The sequence below is a fragment of the Fringilla coelebs genome, assembly GCF_963513975.1.
Source record: "Fringilla coelebs genome assembly, chromosome: 2".
Lineage (NCBI taxonomy): Eukaryota > Metazoa > Chordata > Aves > Passeriformes > Fringillidae > Fringilla > Fringilla coelebs.
In genome coordinates this window covers 106,320,874-106,339,276 of record NC_140029.1, presented here as the reverse complement: position 1 = coordinate 106,339,276, position 18,403 = coordinate 106,320,874, and the positions used below count along the sequence as shown (strand labels likewise).

At 39.3% G+C, this 18,403-nt stretch overlaps 1 protein-coding gene across 6 annotated transcripts in view; it reads right to left on the bottom strand.

The window, feature by feature from the left end:
* NRIP1 (nuclear receptor interacting protein 1) overlaps positions 1-18,403 on the bottom strand; it is a 136,104-nt gene that overhangs the window by 11,732 nt on the left and 105,969 nt on the right. For 5 of the 6 annotated variants that reach the window (XM_084226234.1, XM_084226233.1, XM_084226236.1 and 2 more), the window contains one exon: positions 11,128-11,176. The exons of the other annotated variant lie outside the window; for it this stretch is intronic. The gene's annotated coding sequence lies outside the window, so the exon portion shown is untranslated. The remainder of the gene's footprint in view (positions 1-11,127; positions 11,177-18,403) is intronic. 6 annotated transcript variants of the gene reach the window in all.

Genomic DNA, 18,403 nt, shown 5'->3' with positions numbered 1-18,403 from the left:
AATCAGTTCTTCAGCCTTTTCAAGTGTGCCTAAGGAGAAACTGTAGGCAGTATAGGGAAAATAAGGGAATATTAAAATGTTCACTGAACTGCATACGTCCAGAAAATTAATTCCACTTTTGTAGTTGTTGAAGTTTTTCTTTGTTTATTTGCAAACTACAAATATATTTATTCACCACAAAGATTTTAAAGGATTAATAACAAACTTAAGATCCTTTGCTCACCATATATATTACTGCTGCAAAAGATAATGAAATCTGAGAAAGCAGTTTCTAATATGTTAAAGCACAACAGAACCAATTGCTTTTTGCTCCTGAACATTTATTTTTGATTTTTAACAAATTCTTTGAATGAATGAAAACCTCAACTGCAAACCTAACTGATACCCTAAACAAACAGGAGCCTTTTAGTTCACCCAATAGGTATTTCCTGCTATTTAAGAAATTCTAGACAGTTCACAATTTAACTAGCAAAACCACATTTGTAAGACATTTTTCCAATATCTCAAACTAGCATTTGCAGCTAAATCCTTTTGCTAAGTGGAACAGAGACCCAGAGTAAATGAACAACACTAGACTAACATTATTTGAGTATGAGGGTTACATAATCTATTAGGGAATTGAAAAAACTTGGCATTATCCAGGTGTCTTCTTCTGCAGTTTCAATTCAAGATCATAGGAAAAAGTCTTACAGAAACCATTAAGGTACTCATTTAGGAAACTGGCAATGGCTAGCAGATTGCCCACATGAACATTTATTGGAAGACACATTACCCAAACTCATGCACATTGTTAGAATGATTAATAGAGGTTGAGATTAGTATATGTTCACACAGATAAAACATTTTTATTAACTACATTTCAGAGTTCTTTCACGATGATTAAACTCCTGCAGCAATTTTATGTTCCATTTTTAAGTTAAGGTGAATAAAAACATGCATTTGTAAAGCTAAAATCAAACTGGTCTGAGAAATAAAAATCTTCAGTTTTTTAATAAATTTGGTCATCTAATGCTTAGCTACTACTGGAAAAGCCAGAAAAAGCCTCTTCCTAGCTTCACTGACTTCCTATTCTCATATTCCCAAGTGTAAAGGCTCCAGCCCACCACATCAGCCAATGGCCCAGACTGTCATTTTAATTATTACAGATTTGAGGAATGCAGCACGGTGATTACAGTGGCAGCCTGGGATCCAGGGGTCCAATTACTCACTGTGCTGCAGACAGGCTGTCTGACTTCTGGTTTTACTTCTCTGTACCCTGTTTTCCCAGATGGAGTAATAATAGATGGGAACTTCAGAAAGACAATTGAGGATAAATATATTAAAGGCTGTGTGTTACTCAGCAGCTCCAGTACCAGCACTGAGTAAGCACTTAAAACCCAGGATTTTAAGTGATTCCCCATCCTTATGGCTGCCTGCAGGGAAATGTTGAAGAGCACAATGAAATTAGGATCTCAAAAAAAAAAAAACCAAAAAACAAAACATCCTAGATGCACTGAGAATTGCAGCAGAATCATGCAGTGAACTAAGGATGAGTGGGGGTAACGAGACTTGCTGTCCCAGAATTATTCTGTTATTAAGCTCAATTTGCACACCTTTGATTTCAGCAGGAAGGATGCTTTCAGAGTGTGCTGGTAAAAGCACTTCAGTCTTCAGTTGGCTCTTTTTGCAAAGGTTCAGAGCAGGGAAACAGCCCTGATCAACAAGCCCAGCACCAAATGCACAGAGCTGCACAAGAGCAGGTACTTCAATGGCACTTGAGCACGTGCTTTAAGAGAATCAAGTGTTTAAGTGCTTTGCTTTCCAAAATCCACGCTTTATTTGTGTCAAAAATCTGTTCAGATGAATGGAGCAGCTGAGACCTCTTCACAGTTTTGATTCAGGCAGCCAAGACATTTTGAAGGTTCCCTTTGCAAATGTAATTTGGAAAAAAGACAGAAAAAAAAAAAGAAAGAAAGAAAGAAAGGCAGAAATTATCAGATGGGGGAGCAAAACTCAGCAATAAGTGGGTGAATTCTCCCACAGCTGCACTCAAAAGAACTTGGGAATACAGAAGCTTTTTTTTTTTACAACTAATTCATTTAAATGAAATAAATCAGGCTCCTCTCCTAACAACTGTAGGGTTTCAGTTTGAGAAAGCAAAAATAAGCTTCTTCCCAGGAGCCTGGCACATTATTCACTGCTCCTAGACCTGCTGACTGACTCCAAAAGACATTTTAAACATGGGAAGGACAGCCTATCCCTTTCAGACAGCTCAGGCAGGAGAGGGCACATGAGGAATCGTGTTGCAGCAGCAGCAGCAGGAGCTCCTGTGGCTGCCAGGAATTCTGAAGAGGCTCCTGAGACTCTGACCCCACCAGAGCTGGCATTCCCCATGCCGAGCTGGGGCTGGCACGGAGCGCACGGCAGCACCGCTCCCTCTGTGAAACACCCCTCGGATAATGCGGGATTAGCAGCAGCCACCGCTTCCCGGCCAAATTCTGCACGAGCATGGCCATGGAAAAGCCTTTCCCCCTGCGTTTGGTTAAGCTGTGCGCTGCCAAACCCAGCCCCGACCTGCCTCCAAGTTTTGGACAACACAAAGAGGTGTTTTCTTCACTATGGGGATGGGGCAGCAGTGGGAGGGGGTGTTAAAAGGGATCAGACCCAAATCAGCCTGATCAAAACCTTCTGATTGTTTTAGCAGCTTCAGTAATAGCATTTTGAAAAATACTAGAGCAAACCAATTCCAGAACAGATGATGAAACAGTTCAAAAGGATGCAATATCTACCGTATAATGAAAGCCCACACATTTTGAGTAACTGAGAAGTCTTTAAGTCATACAAAATAGACAGAAACACAGAACCAGGAGCACAGCAGGCACTAGACATTTTTTTCCTCTGAGAATAAGACCAGACAGATCACTGGACTGAAATGTCAGCAAACCAACAACTGAGTTGGGAAGAAAATACCCCAACTGTTCTCATGGTAGAGACTATTTAGATTTACTCCAGCTTTTAAGAGACCACTAAAACGTCAATGCTGATTACTCTCGTCATTAATAGCAGCGCCAGAGGCACATAAGGAAGGGGAGGCTGTTCCTACACATTCCATTTGGGGTGTGGAAAGGGGGGATTCAGCCACCTCATCTCAAGTGTCCCTCCACTGCTCAGATTTCACATGGGATTCTCCAGTCCGGGAATCTGCGCCTCACTCGGACCACGGAACACCAGGCCATGACAACAACGAGGAGCTTTGGGATGGTACGTCATATATACCAAGGGGGAACACGACATTTCCAGCGTGTGCTGGAACGAGGTGTGGAAATGTCAGGGAGATTTCCATACCCACGCACAGGGCTGCTCGGGCAGGCTGCGCGCCCTGCCAGCACAGACGCGCAAGGAGGAACAGCTCAAACTCTGCGGCAAAGCTTTGCCCCGCGGAAAACCCAAATTCTGAGCGCTGCTGGCTGCACTGAGACTCATCTGATGCTGGCTCTCAACCCATCCTCTAGATCATGGTGCACAGCTTGCAGAAGGTCACAGGCAGACATTTCTCCCTAAGTTACTTGTGGGTTTTACATCTTACTTCATAAAGCTACCAGTAAGGAGTGGGAAAGAAACTGAAAATAAAAATAAAAAGCCCTAACAAAAAGCCAAACCAACCAACCAAGACCCTACCTGAGAAATAAAAAAAATCCCTCATCCAACATCACCCCAAACCCAATGAAACCCCAGAAAGAGATGGGAAGGGGGAAATGGGGAGCAGACAACTGCCATGAAAGCTGAGTTTGTGAAAGCCTAAGTAACAGTTCTCCAAGGGTCACAAGTACACCCAAGCACCATACAGAGCTTAATCCAAATGTGGCCTGCTTGTCAAAACCTCCTGCTGCAAAGTTCAGAGATGAAACACGTGTGGCCATTTTTCATGCTGTGACACTCTTCAAAAAGTAGCTCAGCCTACCTTAAGTAACTATTTCTTATTCTAACACGTACAAGAACAGAGCATCCCAGAAATAATCACTCCTAGATACAGAATACCCCACACCGTTCATATAACTTACTTTTCCCTTGGTGTTTCACAGACATTTCAGTCAATTCCTTACCCAGACTCACTTACGTGTATTCGTTCTTACAAATACTGCTGGAGGAATATTTATATTTTGTTCTCTAATGGCACTGTAAAGGACATCTTCGAGTTCACTTGTTGATTATGGCCTGCTAACACTCCAGGCATGAACTTAGAAACATGCTGCCAAGTCTTTGCTAATCGTAAGGAATGAGGAAGAACAGACATTCAACTTATGAACACCACCTGTGAAGGAAGCAAGTATCTGACAACTAAACCTGTCCCATTAGTCACTGCTCAATGATCTGCTGCTGCTGAAAACAAAAAGGGCAGAAACTAAAAGATAATGCAGAGAAGCTACACCCCCATCACACATCCATTAAGGACAGGGATCCAGAAATAGCACGTATCACTGAATCACAACTAACGTGGGAAAGGGTGTTGATCCGAGCTCAGAAATACAGCGAGCAGAAAGGCTTTTGGTTAAATGAGTCTTCTCATTGAAGAGACCATGAGCAAAAAACATACAAAAATCTATATACAAAGACTTGTCTTCAGAACAGAGGAGGACAATATACAACAGGATGGACAGAGGGTGCACCTTTCCAGTGTTTGGTAAACCACTTGCCTATAAATAAGCAATTAAAAGGAAACTCAAACAGATTCCCGTTCCCTCTGACACCTACAAAACCAAATCACTGATTATGCATTTAACTCTACATCAACTCCCCAGGAATGAAGTGTGATTAATATACACTGAAGAAATCAATGTCCTCTCCTGGGTAATGCTTTTGAGTTATGATCAATGCAAGCAGATAATGCATTTCCACACAACTCTGACCTCCTGCTTGTTGGAGGGATCTAAAGATACAGGCATTTACTGATAGCAGTGCACTAAAAAGGCGTATTTCTTGGAATAACTATGTTAGGTGGTTTGGCATATATTAAGTCACATTATGTTATTTTAACCAAGAATGGGTTTCAGATGTCAGAGTGCAACAAAGTACTGAAAAGTAATGCACAGTATTTTATTGACAGTAATAGCTGTGTTTCACTTGGGACCAAGCATCTCATGGTTATGAATGAAAGCCACTTTGTAGACTTCTCAACAGAACAGGTTTCAGCTAACTGAACACAAATACACAGGAATTCCAGGCAAGGTGAAATACAGGATCACAGTCACATAGCATACAACTATATGTAAAACCCCCATAAATCCATGTTAGAGACCCAGATGACTTGTTGTTTGGGTTTTTTGGGGTTTTTTTTTGAGTCAAGGGGACACAATAGCTTCTGTTGTAATAGGAGATTTCAGCTTATTGTGGATGATACTTACTAAGGTTGTTGCAGACATAGAAAAGGCTCATATACCTACATTTAAGTGTGAAAGGAAAAATTTGCATTAGCAAGATAGTCTTTACTAGCTCAGATCAAATAATTTTTTTTTTCCTCTCCAAAACAGCAATAAAGCCAAGCAAAATTCAAGATAAAATGTAAGAACCAGCTTTAGTGAAACCTTGGGAGAAGAGGCTCATAACATCCTGTAAAGACAAAAGGACAAAGTCCTTATCATGATGCCAGAGTTAATCTAAAAACATTCACAGCATAAATCCCTAAATAAAATGTTAAAAGGACTTGAAGTCATATAGATGTACACAGGCAATCATCTGACCCTCACACATAAAGAACAGGACCTCACCTCTAGCCATGAGTGAAATGAGAACAATTAAAATACCAACTTAACTCAAAACCAGTGAAAATAACATTCACTGCCACAAAAGCATAGCAAAAACAATGGATAGCTGGTAAGGGGAAGTGTTTAACTATCCCTCACTTTAAGGACATACACTTGGAAATAATTTCCCATGCTGATAATGGTGCCATGCATTTCAAGAAGATAATATGCCATCAAAAATTTGTGGAAAGGAAACATTTTCTATCTGTTTTTAAGAAGTTCTTAATGGAGAAAACAATTGCAATGGCAAAAAAAAACAAAAAAAAAACAACCTACTTATTATTGCTTGTTCCATTACTGTCGAGAGAGTTAAAACAGATGCTTATACCAAATAAAAAAGTATAAAACAAAGTAACATAGATGTGTGACTGATTTTAGAAGAAAGCATGTCGTTTTAGAAGAAAGCGACATAAAATAACACTACCCCAGAAATACAAGACCTGTTAAAAATAAATCTATTACTTCATACTTACACAGAAGTATTAGCTAATTTGGGACCCTATTTCACAATGCCCATGAAACCAACAACCTCACTAAGGCTTTATGAACCCATAAGCCCAAAGTGCCAGTGTTACACCAACCACCTCTGCTGCCCTGTTTGCTCACGTTTAAAATAAGGGCTATGCTCAAGAATCTGCTGAGTGCAGGTGGCACAAAGCTCCTACAAGGCAAGCCAGACTGAGGACCTCGTCACAGTCCAAAGAAACCCCAAAGACCCAGCCAAGTGTCTGTTTCTGCAGTTCTCCCTGTGGGAACACGGGATTACGGGTGGCATGAGGCAGGACAAAGAGCAGGGACCACTTTCAGTGCTGAGCCTCACTCAATGCCAAACAAAAGCACAGCCACTGGGGAGATGCTTGAAGAGAAAACCCCATCTCCAGGCAGAAGGCCATGCTAAATTGAGAAGAGTTTACTGGTGAGCTAAAGATGCCTTTGTAAGAACCATCTCCCAAGAACAACAAAGTCAATGTCTTCAAACCCACTGAAATTTTAAAAGATAACTGAAAATTTAACTGACCCAAATATTTTAATTTTTATATTTTGCTAAGATATCCTGTGAAGCTGGAGTATAAATCCTATTAAACTGAACTTAGTTTGTCCATCCCTAAAATAGATTTGACATACAAACACAAACACAAGGTCAAGGTCACAGATCAGCAAGAAAGATTACAAAGAGGACTGATGTAAGAGCTGGCATTTGATCAAAGCTTCTGGATGTATCTTTTTTTTTTTTTAGTAGACTTACCAGAAATACCACTACACTTCGTTTTCTTCATATTGGTACATGGCATGTTCTAAGTATTCCCTACATTTAAGAGCAGCTGCTCTGTCCTTATTTATTTTGTTAAGAGTCATTAGGCAGCACAGCAAAAGCTCTTATGTTAAATGAAAAGGAAATGAAAGACACTTCTTGCCATCCTTTTCACTCCATTCAGCCATTGCTAATACACATTAAATTACAAATCTAAAAGGAAAACCCACTCAAACACGTAGCAAGACCAGTGCTAAAGAATCAGGACCTCAGGTTTTACCTTGCAGCAGTTCAAGACACTTATCATATACAACAATTGTATATTTGGATGTGCACTCCAAGCACAACACTTGATTATTTATCCTAATTATCTGTGTGCACAGCATATATTTCTCAATTAACAAAGAAAACCTCAAGGTCTGCGCAGAACACAATCAAACTAACCTCTTCTGTAATCAGGACAACATTTACCTCCTAGAAAGCCTCTCTAATGCTGAAGGCTGACTAAGTGAGCAGATTAAACACAGTAGCAACAGTTGAAAGACTCATTAAAACTCAGTTGCTGAAAATAGTCAGCAATGCAAGTCATTTACTGATCTATCCATCCATCCACGCACTGATACGTTCTCCAAGCTTTAAACACATGCAGGAGAGTATTCAGCTTACAGGTCACGTCTACCACACGCACCCTCCTGATGCCTGAACACGAGGAAGAGGCGTCTTGGGTGACACAATGGCATTCAAAGCTGCACTGCTGCCACAAAGTTTAGATGCTCATTGTAATAGGCAGTAATTTAAAGAATAACCCACTTTCAACACCAGCACTGCTCTGATGTTAGTCTAGACATGAGTGGGAGCAATTTATATTTAGACAGAGAGATATGTCTATAACTAGGACTGCCTGTGTTAATATTAAAGCTTCTACTGGAACCCATTTGGGGTGACCTGCATAGTTCACTAGTAGGTGGGCATCTTGAACATTGCCAGTAAAACTGTCATGTCATCACATACCCTCCTGCACCTTGTTTCAGCTATTTAATGTTTATTTTCTGATTTTCCACCATTTTTGCAGAGGTAGTACATTTGCAGCTCTCTACCTGTATGACTGGGTTGTCTAAGCTACTAATGAAAAGGCCTCAAATGAAAAGAAGATGGAAAAAAAAAAGGTTTTTAAAAACTTGTCTCCTTTTTGAAAATATCCTTCACAAGAATTAGGTTGTCACCCTTTTAAGGTATAGCACTGCCTGAGCTACTAGGGCCAGATACAAATCACTCCTGGAGCCTGGGATGCCAGCGTCTCAGCATTGTGGTATAGATGCTTCGAAGTCTGATAGTGATTCATCAGACCTTAAAACAGTCACTGGTTTAAGATCAAATTGATTTAAGTTGCAGACCTCAGGGCAGTACAATTCTGCTCTTCCTTAGTCCCCCTTTTCTCAGCGCTTTCAGCAAAATGGGAGAAAAGGGGAGGTTGGTTAATTTTTTTTTTTCCAAGAGGAATTTCTAACCTTCCTACTTTGTGAAAAGCTGATAAAGCTTCTCACTGCATTTAAGAGCTAGAAAGGGAAAAATAAAAGAAAGTAAATCAGGCAATGATGACAATAAACCAGCAGAAGTTTCTTCCACATCCACAAATCAGCAGCTTACTCTGACAACCAAGCACACATGAAAATGTGTATATAGGACATTTCTCAACTAAAGACATTTTAGGAAACACACCATTATTAGCAGTACAGCTGCCCAACAGGTGAAACCCCACTGCAAGTCTATTTGGAGTCACATAGCTTTTTTAAGTTTACAAACACATGAAAAAGCCTTTGCTTTTACTGAGCTGCATTACAGAGAGTAACTGTTCATTCAGTGTCATGGCAAGTCTTCTCTCAAGCTTATACGATAAAACCCTCTTTAATCTTCACAAACAACCTTCGATAAAACAAGTCAACAGCCATTGTGGGTTTGTTTTTTTTCCTTTTAAATAAAAGCTCACACTCTTTACACACAAAACCTGCAGAAGCAAGAGGTTTCTGCTTGTTCTAAACCTTGGATCGAATCCCCTAGTTATCGAGCAGCAGGGATGTAGCCAGTGTGTGCTTTTGGCTGTGACACCATGTAGAAAATATCTGCAATCCAGTTCTTATCCACTCCTCTTTGGAGAGCTGCAACAGGCACCTTTCCACACAGTGATCCAAATGTAAAGCACTTCAAGGGTGCTGTCTTTTAGAAAGGGGTAATGACAAACAGAAGTAAACAACCAGCCAATACAGCAACAACAATAAATATGACAGCTAGCAAAAAGTATTTCTCATCAATTCAGCAGTCAACAAGAGTCCACGACAATGGATTATGTTGAAGGACTGGATAGCTACCAATCCCCAATTCTGTAAAGGTACAATTTTTACTTATTTTTTAGAAAAATTATTGTCTGTAGTTATATTTACATGCATGGAATTTCAAGTAAGTTTCTAAAAATCTTAAAACACCGTATTGATGAACAGTGTAGTAATAAGTTCTTGAACTCTGTACTTCCTTTTTACTTATTTATTTTCCCTGACGTAAGCACACCTATGAATTTTAATGGAACAATAAAATAATGGCAAAGTTACGCACGCATGCAGATAGAGAGGTATCTAAATGATTCAAAAAACATTAAAGTTACAGATATATGCACAGGACAGAGGGCTATCTACCATGCTAAAACCCAGGAACACATCACAGTTTAAGCATCATGACTACTAAAAGCAAACTAGTTAACATTTGAAGTTTCAGTGTTCTTCTATCATTCAGGACACAGCATAGGATTTCCAAGACGTGCAACATCAATTATTCCAGGGTTCCCATTCCTCAAGTTGTTCAACACACAGCAACCATTGCAGGTGATTTGGTTTGCCATACGCTGGAAGTCTGATATCGATTCATCATCAAATAAAATTTGTAACAATGAAAGGCAGTGGGAGGTAGGTGGTGAATTTCTCTCTGCAAATCTTGTCTCAGCCTTGGAGCAAATAGATCAAAATTACAGTTTTAATTTATTCACTTGATGAGTACTAAAAGAATGTGGTGAGAGTGGGGGAAGTTGTCACAAGGAAAGACCTGTAAGTCACGAATCACGAAGCAAATAAACATGTGAAACTGCACCAAAGCAGCTGAAGCCATGTATGATGTAGTATAAAGTCATTATCTGATAGTTATTATCTATAACCACAACTCTGTTGATTCAGCTGATCAGCAATGTATTATTTCCAGTTTACCCTGCCATAACAGAGATTTGGACATGGCTGACAGGTCACAACACATGTTCTCTGTGTTATGTAAAGCCATCTTTCCTTGATGTAACTGGAAGAGTCATTTCCCAGCTCAATGTAACATCAATAATGCCAGTGTTTTCTAAATCAATATATAGTAGAGGCCTTGTCAATAACCTGAAGGCAAGTTTCACTGACTGCCTGCATTATTACTAAAGCACATTCTTTTTGTTTCTTTTCTTTTTTGGTCTATACATAATCTTGCTAAAGAAGGTTAGTTTTGTTCAAATTCTGTTGCTCAATTTCATCGGTGAGTGAGACCAAAAGAGCTCAAATGAACACATTAATGTGACTTCATTCAGCAGCAGTTAAGACTTGTGAGTACCTGCAGAATCTCACAGAACCACAAACTCCCAAATACCAAATAAATGCTGAAGCAAATCATATTGGAAAGGGAGGTACAAGCCAAAGAGGGCAACAAAGGAATACCAGAGGGGAAAAATGCCATAAAAACCCCACAACTCAAAACATTTTCTCAAAGGTACCTAATGCTCTTAAAAGCATACAGTTTATACATTTTTTGAGAAAAAGCCAGAAGTTCTGGTGGGGAGGTGAACAGGTCTTCAGCCTGTCAGGAAACTTAGCAGATTGTTACCTCAGCACCCTAGTTAGCAGTGTCAGGAGAATGAGATCAGGACTATACAGGGATGTGAATGAGCCATCTTCTGACTGGGAATTCCTGAGAGGGATAAGGACCAAAGCTAGTGTGATGAGATAAAGTTACCACTCCATGTCCAGGGTGAGAAAAAATACAGGTTAATAAACTTTTCAAGTTCAGGGCAGAAACTCCTACCTTTCAAATGTCAATGCAGGATCTTTGTGAAACTGGTTTTCACTCCTCCCTGCCAAAAATAAATACATTATAATCAGGATGTAGAAACTTACGGTGGAAAATAATTCTATTTCTACAATAACAGGAAAGTAATTTTGTTAATTCAGTATCAGCTCACAAAAAGGAGCCTGTCTTACTTCTTAACAGGGTATAAACAGATTAATATAAAGTCTTCCCCAAAAGCTGGTTATACTTGTGGTTGATTTGTGAGAGTATCAGAACTTGACAAATGAAGCTGAGCTGAGCAAGCTGGTAAAGGTAACCTGCCAGGGGAGAGGGGACAGCTCTCCTTGCCTGGTTAATACCACCCACTTTGCAAAAAAAAAGCTTTCATCAGGAGATTATTCTTACACTATCCATTTATTCCCACTATCCATTTACCCACCATGACAAAAAAAAAAACCAACAAACAAACAACCAAACAAACCAAACCCAAACAAACAAACAAAATGAAATCAGGAACACACAACACACCCATGGCACTGCTTCTCTAGAATCCTACTCATTTTCTCCTACTCCCATCATTACCCTCATTCAGCCCTCCCTCAGCTCCCCACTTCCACAACCCACACTTGTGTAGCATTAACAACATCCAAAGACCATTCCACACTACACAAAACACAGCTGTTATTGTAATCTTTCCCCTGAAGACACTCTGTTCATATAACCCTTTAACTTTTTCAATTGTTTTTCTCTTGCTCTAGATTAAGTTTAGAATTTCTCAGCTGAATTCTACAAACATTAATAACTTTCATTACTATCCACATAACCTAACCACTTATTGTGTCCTTTTTCCTTACCCTTTTGTTTCCACAAACACTCATTTCTACTATAACACTCAGGCACCTCTCACACAGGAAATTCCATTACACTTCTGCACTGCTCCCCAGGCGAAGATCATCTACACTCTGGAGGCTCTTTCTTCCTCTCCTCCAGCAGTAAATTACCAGAGCAAAAATTAATCCAAATCCACCAAAATACCTCCTGCAGATCACAAGCCAAAACACAAATTATATATGTTGCTTGCCCTTCCTCACAGACATGTTTGTTCCCTTTTCCACATCATAGTCTTTATGAAGTTTAAAATAAATACATCTGCACCTGTGAGATGCTGACAAGTTCAGCTGGACAGCAATTAAATGAAGCCCTAGAGCAACACTGGCCTCCAAAATAAGTGTTTTCTCTTCCTCTTTCAGAAGAAAAAATGCATTTATTGGTTTTGCAGTGCAACAATACGTGCTGCTGTAATAACAGTTTTCACCCAATACCTTTCTTTTACTATGTATGATTGGAAGGGAAGTAAAGAATGATATACCCTAAAAGATCAACAGAACACAAAGACTAATGATAGGAAGAAAAGGGTACAAAAGGCCTAAAATATAATGTAGAAGGGCTAAAATATAGCATCAAAGGGCTCCCCTTCTCTTGAGCCACTACTTTTAAAAAGTCTATGAAAGCTCTTTCACTTCTCCAGCTGGTACAATGACAATATCCCTACCCTGATGCAATCTGCTCTCACTTTAGAGGGCACAGAGGCAAGAAAGACCAGAGAGTGAAAAAATACTGCTCCTAGGAAAGAAAGGAGATACTTCTTTTCAGAGAGACCAAGACCAAAACTATTTACTTACTTTAAATCATGACAACAAACAATGACATGGATGAGGAAGCTTTTGAGGAGCAAGGTGAAGGCTGAGGGAGCACCTGTCCCAGGGACAGGCTAAGCATAAACCCAGACCTTCTCTAATGAAACCAAGGAAGCTTTGTGTCCCAGGTCAAAAACCTTCCCAGCCCAAACAGCAGACTTAATACTGCAAGTTTCCATTTTTTTGAACATAATTTCTCCACCTCAAGCCAGAGTGGTTTGATTTACTGGGTCTACATCTGAATTCTGTTTTACTGCAAATAAAACATAACCCTTGCTTCCAAAGTCACCTCAGTATCTCTCTATTAAATCAGGTACACCAGAGCTTGCCCGTAGCACTTTGGAAGGTGAACAGTTTGACTGACCAAGAATAACCTACCAGGATGCAAAATCCACTTGCATTCTTTATATGCTGCCAGGTTTATGAGAGCAACTCTGTCTGTGCTTGACATTTGGCATAATTACTATTGTAAAACGTTTTATATTCCTGTAAATTCAGACTACGACCCCAAAGTGCTTACAAACTGAGATGAGATGCAGAGATAATGAAACAAAAAGGAAAGATGTAGGGGAAAAGTAGATATAAAGAGGAAGAAAGCATCAATGCCAGGAAAGATTGTGAGACTGTTCAACCTGCCTGACCAGCATGGAGTCCTAAACTATAAAAAATGACAAGCAGAAACACGTCAAGGTAGGACACTGCACACTGTAAAACATTATAATCAATTTGCCTCACTAAGATATAAAGCCAGAGGTGAAATTCTAGGTAGCATGGTCCCTAAAACAGCAGCTGTATTGCCATGTTGTAGGCAGCATTTCCACTGAACTGCAGTAAACTTCGTCACAATGCATATGAATGGGAAGTCCAAAATTTTCAGGGGTTTGAACTATTTTTATGGTGATTTTGACCAAAGGAACAAGAGGAAGGACTGGAGGCTCTAAAACATCTTGACTCTAATCTGTTGCTGAAAAACAGATGCGAGGGAAAAAAGGAGAAAAACAGTAAATTACTGTGTATCCATCACTACTCAAGACCAAAAACTCTCCATGCCCCCACATAAGTGGAGCTAAGATTTCCAAAGAAAGATTAACAGACTTCAAACCATTCTTGCAATTCACTTCCACATGTAAGAGATAGAGCATGCACTGAATGCAACTTATTTTGCCAGCTGCTCAGTAAGACATAAATGATTCAAGAACATGGAGTAACAACAAGCTGCTTTTTGCTAATATATCTGAAAACATCTTTTTTGTGTTTCCCACAAATTCTTGTATTCAGTTACTTTACTTGAAGCAAGTGTGTATTTTTCAAGAGCAAGCATGATCCATGTTCCTCAAAAATAATAATCAAAAGAAAGCTAACAGTATCTATGAAGTCTTTCTAATGCACATCTAGAAAAGGAAGATTACTTGATAGGGATTTGTATGCACAATCTTTGCCACTCCAGGTACTAAACTCTCCCTTGTTTAACATTTCTTTTTGTATAATTGGCAAATTTGATTAGGAGCTTAATTTTTGCATTGTAAAGCTCATCCAGCCAGTATTAATTTCAAACTGGCCTGCACTCCATCATGACTAGCTGAATGCTACAAAAACCTTTGACATCACAACCTCATAAATCTTGGAGAACAGAGGAAATTTTTGTAGGAGTGGGAAACTGTCTGTAATATACTTCTTCCACCACTGACTCTACTCGGTCAGCTGTAACTATGTGTGAGTGTCCACACTTGCAAATTACAAAAAACATGCATCTGAACTACCCTTCCATGAAATTATTTTCTCTGGTAAAATGACAGTCACAGGTAGAAAAGCTGAGAAGAAAAAAATGTTTGAAGTTGACCAAGCATCAGGAACTTTTTTTATGAAACATACAACTATAATTTAAAAACTTAATAATAATACCAATAGAAAAAAATTCTTAATGTACTCCACCACCAAGTTGCAGAGTATAAGCAACATCCTAAGTACAGAAAGGACTTCCATAGACTTCTCCATTCGCTACATGAATCTGGAATTAAAATCCCAAACTATTTTGGATTTGCATGAACTACAGAATTAAATTACACATTGCTTACACATAAACTGAGGTCATTAAAAAACCCCACTCACAAGCAAACTAACAAGTAAAGAGGCATTTCAGCTACCAAAGACCTGTTTCAATCTGACATCTAAATATCTGATGTTAGATGGATGCTGCTATTTACAGACTGATCATAGTAATTTCACTCCTCCGTTGTTCACCAGGACCTCTCCTTACATGCACTGGGTCTAAACCCTGTTGGAGGCTACTGGCTACTGTGAAAATTGCAAGAAGAGAGAGATTCCATCTTGGAAGAAAACTGAACATTTTAGGAACATCCATGAACATAATCACAGCAGTGCTTTGGAATACTGCTACTCTACGCAAGAGGAACAGCAAGAATAGGAGAAGATTAAGCAGCTGGCTCAGCAGCGTATTAACTCCATATCCATAGCAAATAAAGAATGATTTTCTGAATTTCAGCTGAATTACAAGATATTCTCTCCACAGTTTGTGGGTGTTTTGGTTTCTGGGGGTTTTTCCCCTACCAGTGAAACCAAACAATAATTGGGTACCTTAAATTTGAGGAAACAACAGTGCTTACTACTATTACTACTCAAGGAGTAGGAATTGCACACTACAGTAAATGCCTTTCTCTTCCAGAATAAGACAAATTACTGGCATTCCCATCACCCTCAGGTGGAGATGTACGTCAGTCAAATGCTGTAATATGGGTGTTCCACTAAAAGTGCTGAAACAACGTTCTCTCCAACAAAACACCATGTCAGTACTGAACTAAAGTATCAGTACTGAAGTAAACATGAATGATGGCATTATGATCAAAAATATAATTCCACCAACTTTCCCTATTTGTCAGGGATCTAACACGAGGAAGCAGCCCCAATAAACTGGGCAAGAACTATTACATGGACTGGAGCTGCAAAAGCCACTGCAGAGCAGCTCTTTAGATCCACTGACCACTTTCAGTCTCTTTCCTAACCAAGTACAATAAAGTCCTTTCTATCCTGAAGCAAGGCTCACTCATAGCCAAGTATGCCTGTACACACACCCAAGCACTTCCTGCCCAAACAAGTCCATTTTTAATTCCTTGCTTTAGAAAGCTGTTAAAACCTGGCTTTTACCACTCTAATTCAGCTGCAATACACTCACAGCTCAGATGGACCAGAACACAGGGTGTGCATTCATCCCTGGTTCCACCAGTGAAAAGGCAGAAGTGCTGCAGCCTGTGCCAGCAGCAGTGAAGGAACTGATGCTGCAGCAGCAAGTGAATCCAGACAGACAGCTTTTTTTGCATGTGCTGAACTGCTCAATGGTGCCCAGCCTCTGGAATGCTGAATTACTCCATGCCCTACTGAGCCTCCTCTGCAAGTCTCCTGAATAACTAGAACTAAGCCTGCAAAAACTAGTTTGCTCCCCCTCAGCAATCAATATTAGCGCTTTTCCGATGAGTTTGTACAAACTCAAATTCTAGCTTCAAAAGCTGGAAGTTTCCAAATTGACCAAAGTCAGTCGGTACCTTGGCTCCTATAGCTACTCATCTGTAGAACTCAGAGATACCTGCCACACTGTTCTCTTTGCCAGAGTGAGAGAAAACTGATCAAGCAGTTGCCAGTGGCTCAAACATCTAAGTCTGGGAGGAGAGGAGGCATCCCAAACCCTCTAATTGCTAATAGTCAGTGCCACCTATGGTTGAGGTTACAGAAACAAAAATCCAAAGAAAGAAAAAAAAAAGGAGGGTTGGAACTTTTAACAAGGTTTTATAAATGGCTTCAGAAGAACAGATTACAAATAAAAAAACGACAAATAATTTTCATCTATTCTAGATCACTTACCACTGTTGCACTAGGTAAGGTGCTGGTATCAGAACCAGGTCCAAATTCTTTATATGATTTTACAATAAAAATATCTTAAAAATGCACTGAAAGTTTAAAGTGCAGCTTTCTATTTTCTTATCTTACCACACTTATCTCCTCAAGTAAAACTCATCTCGTTTTTATTAATAGCTTCATTTCAACCATTCAGCCTGGCTCTGTTGCTACAGATGCTTTGTCCAGTGGTCAGGAAAAAGATGCCAGGGAATATTTCATCAACCCTTACAAAATCCTCCCCCATCACCCCAACAAACTACCAGCAACAGCCTGTATTTTCTGGGAAAGTTAACCCACACAATAGACACAACAATTCCCTCCAGAGGTTTTGCAGCAGTCTCAGTTCAGTACACAAGGCCATTAATTACACAACTGCCTTTAGCATTAGCAGGATTCTGGTAGTGACAGCGCTGGTTGAGTTAAGGCTGCCTTCAGTATCTGCACCAAAAATCTATTTACCTGAAGTTATGCAACACCTCCACTTCCTCTTTTCTTTATTATGGCAGACCATGGTAACAGAAAGAAAAGGGGTGGAGATGGGGAACAAGCATTTCATAATCTCAAGCAGGGCACAGCCACCTTTCAAAAACAGATCTAATCTGGAATTCACCTCTAAAATCTGCCAAAACTGATAATTACACTCCAGCACCAACTCTTACTTAAAACTTATATTAAGTATTTCCAGAGGAAAAGCTGTGTAATACAAGTAATTAATGCTGGAATCAACTGCATACTTCCATTATAAGCAAGAATTTGTTTTAAAATCATATTTATTTGGTTGGAGTTGTGTTTGATTATGGGTTTTCTTCCTCATTTGGTATCTTCTCCATCGCCCCACCCACAACAGAGCCATCTACCCCAGGCCAAATAGTATTCCAAAATTCTCATCAAGATTCTAATGTCATCAGTCATGCACAATCAGTAAAGTTGGCTGTAAAGTTTTAATTCAGCAAACATCCCTCTTTCCATTTAAAAACCCCAAATAAACAAACAAAAAAACCCCCACCAAAAACCTAGGAAAATCACAGGCTACTCAAGCTGATATATTCCATGTCACTAAGAAAATCAAGACAAAATGAAAAATAACACATCATCAGTCCTCTTTTAACTGTGATCTGAAGAGTCTACCTCATATCTCTAATGGTACGCTGAGAATTGACAAAAACCAAAATGAAACAAAACCCCCACAACTCTAAGAACTGGCTCTTCTCAACAGAGGAATTATATGAAGTCCCAAAGCAGTCACAGCAATCTTGACTGGTAAAATGTTTTCAAGGACTTGGATTTAATCACATGTCATTTTCTTTTCCTCTGATCATTTATTTAAAGTCATAGGTTGAATTATTTATGAACAAAAGTTAATTGCATTGAAATGCAGTATTGCCCTGTATTTATCTTAACACCTTTTTCACAATGCAACCTCCTGTCACCAACTGGTTAAAATCTACAATAAATGAATACAGAATTTGAGATAAGAATTTAACATTTCTACAGCATTACTGAAATTCTCTTAAATATAGTTAAATATGATGAAGTCCCTGGATCCTCCAATCTGCTGTGTAAATTGTGCAACTGTTCTTACCAACTTTTCTTTTTCTTACAACACCTGTTTGTGTTTAAAAAAAAAAAAGAAATTTGGGGGAAGAACAGCTTATTCACAAAATATTTGGTTTGAGTAAGTAAGT